This window comes from Pelobates fuscus, chromosome 12, assembly GCF_036172605.1.
Source record: "Pelobates fuscus isolate aPelFus1 chromosome 12, aPelFus1.pri, whole genome shotgun sequence".
NCBI classification, from domain to species: Eukaryota; Metazoa; Chordata; class Amphibia; order Anura; family Pelobatidae; genus Pelobates; species Pelobates fuscus.
This window is the reverse complement of record NC_086328.1, coordinates 107,028,305-107,042,529: the sequence shown is the minus strand read 5'-3', so window position 1 is coordinate 107,042,529 and position 14,225 is coordinate 107,028,305.

The following is a 14,225-nucleotide window of genomic DNA, read 5'->3' as shown; positions in this document are numbered from 1 at the left end:
AGAAACATGATATGATTTGCTAATAACAATGCTCTTCTCAATGAATTCCAGAATATTATCCCTTAATAACCTTGCAAATACTTTTCCAGCCACAGACATTAAGATCTCATGTCTATAATTTTCAGGCAAAGATTTTGAACCCCGTTTTGAATATAGAGATCACATCTGCCTTTCTCCAATAGTTTGGTACAATTCCTGAAAGAAAGATAACCTGAAAGAATAAAAACAGAGGTTTGCTTATTTCTGCGCTTGGCTCCTTAAGTTCTCATGGGTGAATACCATTAGGCCCTCTGGCTTTGTTTATATTCATAGCAATGTTCCAATAGAGTGTTTTTTTAAAGTCTTGGTATCATAATCCCTAGTGGGTTCTATCCCTCAGGTTCTTGGTGAAACCTCTTTTGAGGGGTTTGACCAAAACGGAGGATCCGTATGACACCTGCATCTTAGCCATTCTGCATGTCAGGGCTGATAACATGGAAGCTAAATTTTGTTTACTGTTCTGTTTAATAAAATAACACAATGTTGCATAAACAGCTGAAAAGTGGGACAGCACATTGTGATGTTACTTCTAATAAGATTATATGAGAAAACAAGGGGCTGGCTGCACTCACCTAAACATGCTTAAATGGGGTGCTGCTGGGGGCCAATAATGACAGTAAAAATGAAAATCCAGCGCACTCCCTTATCTGCTAAACAGCTATTTTGCTAGTTTTATAAAAAACACCTAATCTAGGCAAAAAATAATGGGGGTTTAGTTAAATTTTTAGTAAAAAAAATTTGGGGGGAAGGATTTTCCCAAGTGAGTAGCTCATTTAGTAGACAGTTGACTGTTAGGACCTGCCAAAGATGGGGTACATTGACATTGTGGCAGGCTTATGCAATGTATAATCCTATAATGTAACTAAACCCCCCTTGTTTTTTGCCTAGATTAGGTGTTTTTAATAAAACTAGCAAAATAGCTGTTTAGCAGATAAGGGAGTGCGCTGGATTTTCATTTTTACTGTACTTATTGGCCTGCAGCAGCACCCCATTTAAGTACGTTTAGGTGAGTGCAGCCAGCTCCTTGTTTTCTCATATATATATATTTAAGAGTCTAACCAGCTCCTTGGGTTTGCACCCCTCCCTGTCACAGGTGTCTCCCCTCAGGACCCTATTTAGCCCTGTACTGCAGAGAACTCGAGATGGAAGGATTTCCCCAAGTGAGTAGCTCATTTAGTAGACAGTTGGTTGTAAGAGTAGGACCTGCCAAAGATGGGGTACATTGACATTGTGGCAGGCTTATGCAATGTATAATCCTATAATGTAACTAAACCCGCATTATTTTTTGCCTAGATTGGGTGTTTGTAATAAAACTAGCAAAATAGCTGTTTAGCAGATAAGGGAGTGCGCTGGATTTTCATTTTTACTTCTAATAAGATTGACATATAAAATTGTTATAGACTATCATTACATTTGTCTCAACTCTGCCCAGGTTTCATCCCTATTGAGCTAATTATTGATTTCTAATTACAGTGCAAAATCCGTCAGCAAAGAGATATTATCAGATGAAGGGAAGGAAATCTACAAGACTTAGATTTGGAAAAATGTAGAAACATGTCCAAACTTTTTCCTAACTTAATAAATTAATTTAAAATTTTCTATTGCAACATCAAACTGCCACTCCCTGGAGGACCTCATTGTAGAATATAACGTTCTTGCAGTAATATCAGATTACACTCTCGTTAAAGCCTCATCATGCCTATAATGTGATGATTCAGATGGAATCTCAACTGGTTGTAAACTTTCAACTGATGCTTTAAGCACCAAAACCATTATATCTTACATAGACAGTGCACTGTAGTGGTTAAGGTCAATGGACAGTTCCTTCAAAGCAGAAGGGAAGAATGTTGTTTCCCTCCCACTTTTTAATGGCTCTTGTAGGGTTATCCTGTGTCCCTAGCTGGCCATTGATGACTGGCATATACTGTATTAATGTATTTTTTAAAATGTATTCAAAGTTTATTGAATCAGGGTCAGTCAAATGTATGCTATGATAAAAAGAACAAGAACCGAAAAAAATAAACTACAGCAGTGGTTGACACAGTTGGTATGTAGGATAAAAAAAGGATAACATAATGAGATAATTATAACATAACTGAAATAAGCATGAAATAAAAGAAACAGTTAAATATCAGTAGTGTGATTACGGACAAGGTGGTAAAAAGGGAAAAAATAAGAAAGATGAAACCATAAAGTAGTGTACTCCAGTAAAGGACGCGGGGTAAGCACGCACGTCTCGGCGGAATTAACCAGAGATGCGGGAGTAAAGTCTTACAATATTTTGAGACTGATATTGGGAGAGAATGTCGCAGGTAAACTTCAGGAGGAAAAATAACTGGTGTGTCAATGAATGTAGTAAGAACAGAATACATGTTTTTCCAAAATGTCTACATAAGGGCGTACATCAACCAAATATGAAATAAAGGGCCGAGTTACTGATTACGATGCAGGGTCCTGATGTGCAGAGTAAGAAGTTAATTTATCCTGTGTTTTATATTAGTGGTTGAGCATTTTGTAACCAGATTCATGAAACTTGGTACTTTACCCGTAGATGAGTTATGAGTAAATCACTTATCTGGAGGATGTCCTAGGTGGGGCAACTTGTATCTAAAATACGGGAGAGAAGTATTGTCTGTGGGCGCAATCAGTGTTGTGTATAAAAGGGATATGATTTGTGTCAGGGGTCTCGAATAACTGCATAGGAATTCAAGAATGGAAAATAAACAAGATGAAGTTAAGACTCCTGGCATGAGTTAAATAAAATATGTGAAAGTTAGTGGGAGCAGAACTTTAACGTCATTGAAAAGGGCTTACCTATGCCGTAGCCTGACAGTGGAAGAAGGGTGCCATCTTTACATACATTCACCAAACAAAGAGGATAGAGTGGCAGTGAATTGTCTGGATAGAGCAGTGGTAAATAAAGGTCTCCAGATATAGGAAACATGGGGGAAAGTGGTGGAGAAAGTCCTAATGTCTTAGCATTCTGTCTTCATACAATATAATAAGTATAGTAGGATGTCTTTGAGCTATGCCAAGACATCATCCCAATAGAAGCTAAACAAGAAGAGCATATAAAGAGGTTTCAGAGAAACCATTTTCCAATTCCACTCAGAGCTTATTCAGTGGGCAGATAACCCACTAAACTATCCTGTCTAGATGTGCTGCCTTGTAGTATTTGGCAGATGAAGTCCACCATGTTGTTTTGGTCCGGTAAATCCAACAATATTCTCTGTTCTCAGTCTAGCTCACTGTTAACATCATCTTGTTTTTTTTCTGCTTTCTACTTTATCATTTCACTATAGAACAAATGATATCTCTTAATTCAGAGCCTGAGGAGCGATATTTGGGGGTTTATTTACTGAACACCAAACAGAAGCGGAGTATTAAGTTAAATTTAGACAAAATTATCCAATTGCAACACCAGCACTGATCCATCTCACTGATCCATCTCACAAAATACAGATATAGGAGGATTTCTCTTATGGATGGTGGAATCCTGGTGGTAATGGATGGCTAAGACTGATAGGTATTATGTGAATAGTATAAAAAAGGGACTATATGACTGAGGAGGACAAAGTCTATATGGGACTGTATGGCTGAGAATGATGGGTATTATATGGATATTAGCATGAGCCAAGGAATGGATGGCCTGGGATGGTGACTAATAAATGTTAAACAGGGATGGAAAGAGGGAGAGAGGAATGGGAGGGATAGGTAGATAGATACAGATGTAATCCAAATTATTCAATCACCATTGAAAATCGGGTTTATTGTCAAAATTGACACTGTCGAGCAGAGTAAGTGTTGAGAACCGCACTCAGTCCCAACGGCCAAGGGTGCTCCAGAGCAGGACCAGCAATCCCAGTACAATAATCCAAGAAGAAAAAAACTCACAGGCACTCCAACTTCAAGCCGCAGGCAGATTTATTGTGACAGAATGCAACGCAACGTTTCGACCATTGGGAAGCGCATAAATGCGCAATACGAGGCACCTTAATTCGCCAGGGAGCGCAGCGCAAGAAACTACGCGCCAAAACTATCATGGACCTCATCCAGACGGTCGCCGAACTGGAAAAAAGACACAAAACCACACTGGATGAGCAGGTACATACAGAACTGGTCGTGGCCCGGGCCGCCTTAAACTCACACCTATCCCACAAGATAGCATTCCAACTACGCAAGGCACAAACTAATTACTACGAATATGGCAACAAAAGCAGCAAAATGCTAGCTAGAGCCCTCAGGAAGAGCAGACAAAAAAGCTTCATAAACAAAATAGTCCACAACGGCACGACTCATGCCACGCCAAAGTCCATAGCCGAAGGTTTCCGGACTTATTACGACACACTGTACAACATCTCTCCGCGGGGCACACACTCAGAGGAAAGAGAACTCCACAACCACGCCTCAAGACGACAGGCTTACCTAGACACCCATATCCACCAAAAATTAGATGATGACACAGCACACTCTATGGAAGAGCCAATCACGGCAGAGGAACTGTCCTTAGCCCTGAAACTGGCCAAAAATGGGAAGAGCCCAGGACCGGACGGCTTTACCACCAAATACTACAAGACATTCTTTAAGACCTTGGCCACACCCCTCCTTAATATGCTAAACAACCTGAAAGACGGTGGCACACTAGACCGGAACACGTTACTAGCGCATATTGTCGTATTACCAAAGGAAGGGAAGGACCCGACCGCATGTCCCAGTTACAGGCCAATCTCCCTGTTGAATGCGGACTTAAAACTGCTCGCAAAGATCATAGCGCTACGTATTCAACCAACCCTACCACAACTGATCCATCCAGACCAGGTAGGGTTTATCAGAAACAGGGAAGCACGAGACAACACTACCAAAGTGATCAACCTGATACACGCAGCCAGAAAGACCATGGAGCCTTCGCTTCTGATATCTACAGATGCGGAGAAGGCATTCGACAGGGTGGATTGGCCTTTTCTGTTTGACACGCTGAAACAAGTGAGACTAGGACCCAACATGCGGGCATGGATCGGAGCTCTATACAGCAACCCAACCGCACGGGTCTACGTCAACAACACTCTGTCGAAACCGTTTGAGATACGTAATGGCACCAGACAAGGGTGCCCCCTCTCACCCCTATTGTTTGTCTTGAGCCTGGAACCATTTCTTAATGCCATAAGGGAAAGGCCGGATATTAAGGGCATACGCGGCGGATGGGGAGAGAGCAAAATATCAGCGTATGCAGATGACCTACTATTCACAGTGCAGAACCCATCAGCATCACTCCCGGCCATCATGCAGGAATTCGAACAGTACAACGCCCTCACAAATCTCCAAATCAACTATACAAAATCGGAAATTCTCCACATCGGCTGTGACCGCACACTGATAGCATCACTTAAAACACGCTTCCCACTCCGCTGGTGCAAGGACGCAATCAAGTACCTAGGAGTTTGGATAACCTCTGATATCACGCACCTCTTCCGACGCAACTTCCCTCCTCTACTGGAGACGGTGACCGCAAACCTCAAAACGTGGACGGTGCCTCACATCACCTGGCTGGGGCGGGTGAGTGTCCTCAAAATGAACGTGCTCCCAAGGTTCCTGTACCTTCTGCAGACACTGCCAATACCAATCCCTCAGACATTCTTCGCTCAGGTGCGCAGAGCCTTCACAACATACATATGGAACAACCGGATGGCAAGAATTAAATACGAGATCCTGATCAAACCCAAACCGCAGGGAGGCCTTGGGCTCCCTGACCTAGCCACCTACCACCGAGCGATCCATTTACTACGGGTGATCGAATGGACAACAACACCCCCGGATAAACTCTGGACGAACATAGAAGCCAGCTTCACGACTTTTCCTCTGCGAACACTCCCGTGGCAACCCAAAACACCAGTGACCAGGGGAGACCGGAGCCACCCCACAATAGCCGCCACCCTCCACATCTGGAAAAAAATACAGGCAGGGGCGGACCTCTCCCCACCGACCTCTCCCCTTTACCCCATCACAGGAAATCCGGTATTTAGGGGCCTGGACACCGCCCGGACAATGACCAGCCTGGGACTGCCGCCACAATGTAACCTACATCACCTGCTCACAAACGGAGCCATCACACCACTCCCTGAACTGACCACACCGGAACCTCCAGGTCTATTGACCAGATTTAGACACCACCAGCTCACACTCAGACTCAAACAAGTACCTAACATAAACTCAGCTGACAGACCGCTAACCACGTTCGAGACACTTTGCATCCAACCGCTCCCCCCACCACATGCCATTTCGCTGCTTTATCGACTACTGCAGACACCACCAACGAACCAGAAATTTCCGTATTTCACCAAACACTGGGAACGAGACCTAGGCCACCCTTTGACAACAGAACAATGGACCAACGCCTTTACGCTAACGCATAAGTCGTCAATCAGCACGAAATACCAGGAATCCGGGTACAAACTAATCTCTCACTGGTACAAAACCCCAGAGAAACTCGCTTCTATTAGCACCACATGCGCACCGGAATGCTGGAGATGTGGCAAGGAGCTGGGCACGCTATTCCACATATGGTGGACGTGCACCAAGATCCAGCCATATTGGCAAGAGATACACCGGATCGTATCGACGCTCACAGACGACTCCGTAGAATACACCCCAGAAACCTACCTGCTCCACATGACCCCCATACCGCTGAAGACCTACAAGAATACCGTCATTCCATATTTGATAAACGCGGCACGCAGCCTCGTCCCGACCTTCTGGAGGCAGAGCACAGCCCCCTCCACCAAAGACTGGATCGCGAGAGTGGAAGACATCAGGAACATAGAGGAAACCATCCTGATGGCAAAGGGGAAAAGCCAAACCTACCATAAAATCTGGTACCACTGGACACATTGGCTAACAACAATTTACCCGACCCGGAACGGAAACACACAACTTTCCACGGCGACGGAACAACCCCCACAGTGCACGAGGACACCTGGAGTGGTGGGGCCGCCTCCGGATGCTTCCCGGGGGGGGGGGGGCCGGGGCCGACCCGCTGACACCCCCTTTCCTACTAGACCCCATCCTCTACCTCCGGACCGGGCCTCCCCCTCCTCCCCCTCCTGCCCCCGCCCCTTGCCCTTGGGCTCTTCCGTCACTCCGGGTTACTGGACGCAAGTCCCCTCCACTCTAGAGGAACATTCCACACACATAGACGACCTAGGCCGAACAACCACACAGTGGCAAAGGACCCCCATAACACAACCCCGATACCCCTGACCCACCCTCCACGATCCCTCACCTGCCAATGAGCAACCAACAGGTCGGAAACAAACAAAGGGCTAACGTGACAAGATCCCCTCAGACTCACGGCTAGTAATAGTCCACGGAGGAGGTCTGTCTCAGCACAGGGATGCCAGTAACAAATGACGGAGCAGCCCCCCTACTCTGTTGGCCTACCTGGGATCAGTGTATGGATAGGCAGGGATGGCTCTGTATTGGCTTACTATGATGCATTGCAAACTCTCACCTTGGTCTCACTTAATAGTAATATTAGACAGAGGGAGGAATGGGGCTGCCAGTTCCCAACCCTCCCAACCCCCGCACCCAATACCGAAGCTCTGCCCTGATCGATTCCTGTGGCGGGCCGTGAGAGGATGAGATACCTCAAATCTGTAGCACCTTGGGGAATACAGAAAGGCCGTTTTCACTCCTGTACGAGGTACCATTTCTGGGCTTGTTTGTTTATGGTTTTGTTATAGTTTTTGCTTTGTTTTCTTTGGTATGCCAGTATTTTTATCCGTACACACATAAGCTCGGGTTAAATCTGAATGTATATTTAAAAATTCTGCGCAAGTTACAGCTCTGATCCCCTGCCTGCTGGTTACATTAGGTACTTGTACCTTGCTTAAATCAAGGAAGGGGGGGAAAGGGAAAAGAAAAAGAAGAAAAAAGAGGAAAGGAAAGAGCTATATAAACACATATATTAACCAAGGACAAGTCTAATGCAATCAGAACTTGCATACCTGTTGACTCATACTGCAAATGTAGGGGTACTAACCTATGCAATGATCCCTTTTTGTAATGATTAACGCTATGTCAAAAATACCAAACCGACAAGCACAGAATGTCAAAAAAAAAAAAAAAAAAAAGTTAACCCATGAGTAACGAAGCATTTGAAACGGTGCAGATAGCTTGCAATATATGACTAAATATAGCACTATGATTTCAAGCAAAACTGTTTTAGACAGCATGTATAACCTGATTGTTACTGGTATTCTGTTATGCCTGACTATGTTTACTCTTGAATTTCTTATAAAAGAAAAATTGCAATATATCTTAAATCTGACACCAAATGTCGACTACTACAACATTCTCTGTCAGTATTGAAACTTGTAATCATCTATGCACATTCAAAAATAAAGAATTATAAAAAAAAAAAAAAAAAAAAAAAAATGATTCTACCCCCTAAATAGAATCACTCACAACAGCACAAATATGCAAAACAAGTGTTGTCTCAAGCGCACCAGGTGTGCTTGAGCAGGAACACTTGAAATATCTGAAATGTGTAGGGGTTTGTTGAGTGTCACTTTTGACTGCTTGTTATAAATAAGTCAAAAGAATGGTCCACAGGGGGGGCGGAGCCTGACACGGACCGGAGCGGCCGCACATTACCGGAGCTCCGGTACAAGCCACTGCAATCTGCAGAAATCGGGGAGAATCTACATCACCCACAGCCACACAACCGAGCACTGACCTCGGAGGACTACACTGATCCGCCGATGCCGTTCCTCCTGACACCCGGCTCCAAAACTAAACGCCGAGGCGGCAAGGCCTACAGGACGGGAGGGCAACCCCAGACCCATTCGGGAACGCACTGGCCCTGGAACGTCCCGGACTTTGAGGACTGGTACCCCGACCCACTGAGCTGAGATGGTACCCCGACCCACTGAGGTGAGATGGGCCGCAAGACGCAAAAAACGCCCCAAAACACCGCAAAGCCACAGCGCGATATAGGCCAAATGCTACAGGCCTCAAACGCAGCAAAGGCCCAAACTCCCCGAGACACATCCCCACAGCCTTCAGAGGAAGGAGACACACAGGGCAATCCACACCCCAGTCCCCAGCACCCAACACCCACATGGACAGCAGACACTAGCGCACCGGCCTCCAAAAGTGACATACAGGCAATGCTGACAGGCCTTCAGCAGAATCTCAGACAAATGTGGGAAGCAGATCTAGCAATACTCAAATTGGACGTACACGCGGTGTCAACGCGCACACAGGCAATCGAAGAAGAAGTCAAGGGACTGAGGGAGAACTACCTAGCCCTAGGGGAGAAAGTGCGACACTTACACAACTCACAATTGACAATGGCCAGGCAAGTTAATCTCCTGGATGACAGGGGGCGCCGCAAGAATATTAAAATTCGAGGGGTGTCGGAATCAGTGCCATTGGAAGAATTGCCACACTTCGCTAGACGCCTTATGGCCACACTTTTACCAGCCAAACAGGCGAAAACATTCCAATTCGACGGGATCTATAGGATAGCTAAATCCCCACAAGCACCCACCTCAGCTCCACGGGATGTAATATTAAGATGCCAATCAATGGCGGACAAATTGGGGCTAATGGCAGCAATACAAGGGCAGACCCCGTTCGACTTCGAAACATGCAAAATTTCCTTCTTCCAGGACTTGAGCAGAGCCACACTACAATGGCGCAAAAGCATGCACCCGATCACCAAGCAACTCCAAGCGGCGGGTATAACCTATAGGTGGGCGACCCCAGGAACTCTCTGGATCACTAAGGACGACAAGCACTTCAAGGCCACCGAACCCACGGAGGGCCCAGCACTGATGACTGCCCTGGGACTACCAAACATCACAGCGAAGATGGGGACACCACAAAACCCTCAGCCTGGGACATCCGAAGCTGACATGGCTGAGACTCCTGGAAGAGGCAGAGATGCCAAACCCAAGACCTGAGGGACATATTTAAGCCGACAACCGACTAGGCTCCTGTTCGAACATTTTATTTCATTTCAATGTTTTGTGTAGCTAACCCTGATTTTTAAACCATATGTTGTTCTTTATGTTTTCTCGTTCTCACAATTGTTGCAGTACGAACGAGGCTCACTAGAGCCAACCATCTTTGCTCCGACGACACCTCCCCCCCCCCCTCCCTGGGGTTATAGGGAACTGATATCGAGGGCGACATAATTACACGGACTGGTATCAGGCACGTCAAATACGCTATTAACCATAACCTGTAACCACACGGGCTCGACCTGATCATGTCATACTATAGCGACCTCTAATCGACTAGACATACTAGCCATAGCTGTGAACTGATTTAGCGACTATACGCAGCCACCAATAGACAGAAGGGGCACCTTAAGACTCCTTACATGCCATGCACACAGGTGCATCTAATAACCTTAGTCAGAAGCGAACACGAGAGCGGTCCCAGACCTAGAAGTGACACCCACAGAGGGATCCCATGACCACCATGGTCTACTCCGGACCTATGTGCAGATGGGCCACATCATAAACCCACATCCTTGGGACATAGGGCGAGACGTTAGACATAGTACCCAGACTTAGTCTTTCCCACCCTCTCCCCGCAGCCCACGACCCTAAAATACAAGGGGCGATATTAGCAGACAGGTACCCTTTACCATCACGATTACACGACTTACATTACTCATTATAACATTGAGACCAACTGTAATTATAAACTGTTTGTGAAACGATTCTAGTCATACATGCGCACATTATTCCCTGTTTCGATGTGTACAGGCTTTTGTGACCTTACACATATGTTCATCATTTTCACATTCGAAAAATAAAGATTTACAAAAAAAAAAAAAAAAAAAGAATGGTCCACAAAGTCAAGAGAAGAGATCATCACCCTTCAAAAACAAAGGACGGGATACAAAAAGATAGCGAAGGCACGGAATGTTCCTAGAGAACCTGGAAGCATAGTTTGCAAGTTGAAAGTTGAAGGAACAGTGGTTACACTACCTGGATGGGGCAGAAACAAGAAGCTATCAATGGCTGCAAATTGAGATTTCTGAGAAGGCAGGTTGTGAAAAACCCTTGAGTGAATGCAATAGGCTTGCAGCAAGACTTGGTGGCAACAGGCACTGAGGTTTCAGTGAGCACAGTAAGGAGCATACTAAACGCAAAAGGTTTCTATGCTAGAACTCAAAGACGGACACCACTACTGACCCAACGTCACAAGAAAAGTCAGCTCCAATATGCTCAAAATCATAGAAGTTTTGGGATTCTATTCTGTGGAGCATTTAAACAAAACTGGAAATTTTTCAGCTCAATGGATCAGCGGTATGTCTAGAGAAAGAAGAATGAAGCACATGCTGAAAAGTGAGCTCTGCCTACAGTTAAGCATGGTGGTGGGTCAGTGATGCTCTGAGGCTGCTTTGCTTCCTCTGGCACTGTAAACCTGCAGTGTGTTGAAGACAAGATGGATTCATTGAAGGATCAGGAAATCCTAGGGGAAGGAAGCAGAGGAAGCTTGGGTGTCATTGGACTATCCAACAAGGTAATGACCCCAAGCATACCTCAAATTCCACCAAGGCTTGGTTACACAAGAAGTCTTGGAAAATTCTACAGTGGTCATCAATCACCCTACTTGAGCTCCATATAAAATCTCTGGTGGGATTTGAAGAAGGAGGTTGCAGCACGCAAACCCAAGAATATTACTGAAATAGAGGCCACTAAGAATTCAAAACACAAAACACTAAGAACTAATGATGCTTGCCATGAAGGAGAGAAAAACAAGTAGCAAGAGAGGTGAGAACGGACAACAGCTCAATTAGCCTGCCCTTCGGTGGGTCCCCGCTCATCTAGTGCCATTACAGAACATATCTGAAGCATATGAGACTGGTCCCACCCGTACGGACAGTCCAGATCCAAAATGCCAGCAAGTTCCCTCTGTATGAGAGATACAGCAACCCTAGATGGTCGTTTCAACCTTGCAAGGTATCATCAGTGAGGTCTAGCTAATATCCCTCTAGGCACCGTGAGGTCCACGTCTGGATTGCCCTTTAAACTTAAGGAGAGGAAAACAAGTAGCAAGAGAGGTGAGAATGTACAACAGCTCAATTAGCCTCCCTTTGGGGTTAAATAATTTTGAGACTGGAGAAGTCATTATAAATTGTATTCTCAGTTGAATTTGAGGAAACCACTTGAAGCATTTGTTGTGTTGAGCTATTTCTTGGTGGTTGAATAATTCTAAATAGATGGATGGATAGATAGATAGAGAGATAGATGGATGGATAGATAATGGCTGGATAGATATGATAAAGAGATAAAAGAAGGATTCTGACTTCCATTCTTGGTTGAAACACATTGTCTAAATTATCTTGAATACATTCCTAATATTGAATATATTTATTTCACGATTGAATAATGTATTAATAATTATATTAAAGAAATGTAGTGTATTTGAATTCTGTTGGAATTGGAAGACAGAAAGGAGTATTTTTTATATACACCCCTATATACTTATTAACCCTTAATAAGGAACACATGGGATGGGTGGCAGCATTGTAACATAGCTGTGTGATACGAAAAGTGAATACAAATACAAAAAGATAAGTCCTGCGCTCACTCCCATCACTCCTGGGCAGCAGCAACGACCACAGTATACATCAGCCCCAATACATACAGAAAAAAAACAAAGTAAAAGTTACCTGCGCTCTCTCCTAAATCCCTATATATATTTAAACAAATGGAGGTTATTTAGTTACTCCAATGGCCATTGGAGGCGCAGGACTTGTTTTTTTGTATTTGTATTCACTTTTTGTATCACACAGCAATGTTACAATGCTGCCACCCATCCCATGTGTTCCCTATTAAGGGTTAATAAGTATATAGGGGTGTATATAACAAAATACCCCTTTCTGTCTCATTAGAGATATCTTTGTCAGAAGCTCAAGGAAACAAGGAGAAAGGTCAGTGTAGGACCCACCTGAGGGGGTTTGACTTGACGGGGCAGGCGGGCATTCCCTCCAATGGCCATTGGAGTAACTAAATGACCTCCATTTGTCTAAATATACATAGGGATTTAGGAGAGAGCGCAGGTAACTTTTTCTTTGGTTTTATAATAGTTACTAAGGTTCTAATGTTTTCACTCTGTTTCTGGCCGTACTAAATTGATTTTTTTTTTTATATACCATTTTTTAACAGCTCAGCATAGTAATACTGCTTAGTAATACTGAATCACGTGAGGAACTGGCAGTCCTTCCAATACATATGGTTGTAATTATATACCTTCAGACATCTGGGTGTTTTGTTCCCCGAGACATATTCACAGAACGTTTTTTGGTATTGTTATAATATATTAATAGAAACTCTGAAAGGGTTTGTTCGAAGTTGGTGTATTAACCCTTTAACTATGAAGGACTTTAAAATCAATAAACATAACACAATACATTTTTGTTGAAACAATGTATTTACAGATGTTACTAGGACCAAACAACACTTTATTCATAAACTACTGATACCAAAAAAGGCAAAAATTTAATATTTGTCCCCGTTATTTATTTGTTCATCTTCTTTGCAGTAGTACTAGGGTGGTGTGTTAACACATTCAAATTAGAGAGAAAAAAGTATATTTTTAGTTTAGAATAATACAAATTTCACATCAAATATTTATGTATGAAACATAATTTAATATGAATAAAATATAAAAAAGTTGTTATTTTTTTAGTTCTGCGTGGCATTTTAACTGTGAATGTCATAATAGTGTTAACTTTTACGGGGGCGGGGCCTGGCAGCCAATATGGACGGAGGTGCTTTCTTTGGGCTCCTGCACTAGTGGGCAAAAAATCGACTCTCACGACTGCCAAAACTGTCCCAGCTACGCAAGAAGCCTGTAATCAGTACCAGGACCGCACGGGGAACAGAACAATACCCGTCTAACAATCCAACTCAACACAAGCACCGGAACCGAACATGCGGCCTACACCAGAGCAGAGCCTGAGGCCTGGGGGAAGCGGCCGATCCCCCGGTACAGAACCTCACCACAAGCGGCAATCAAACACTGCCCTGCAACCCCCCCCTCTGGACCGGCGGGGGTTATCCCGGTCCTCACGGGGGCCGACCACCTCCACAAAACAACTCACACACGCGAACAAACTTGCAGCCGAGCGGGACTCTCGAGGCCCGAGCAAGATGGCGGCGCAA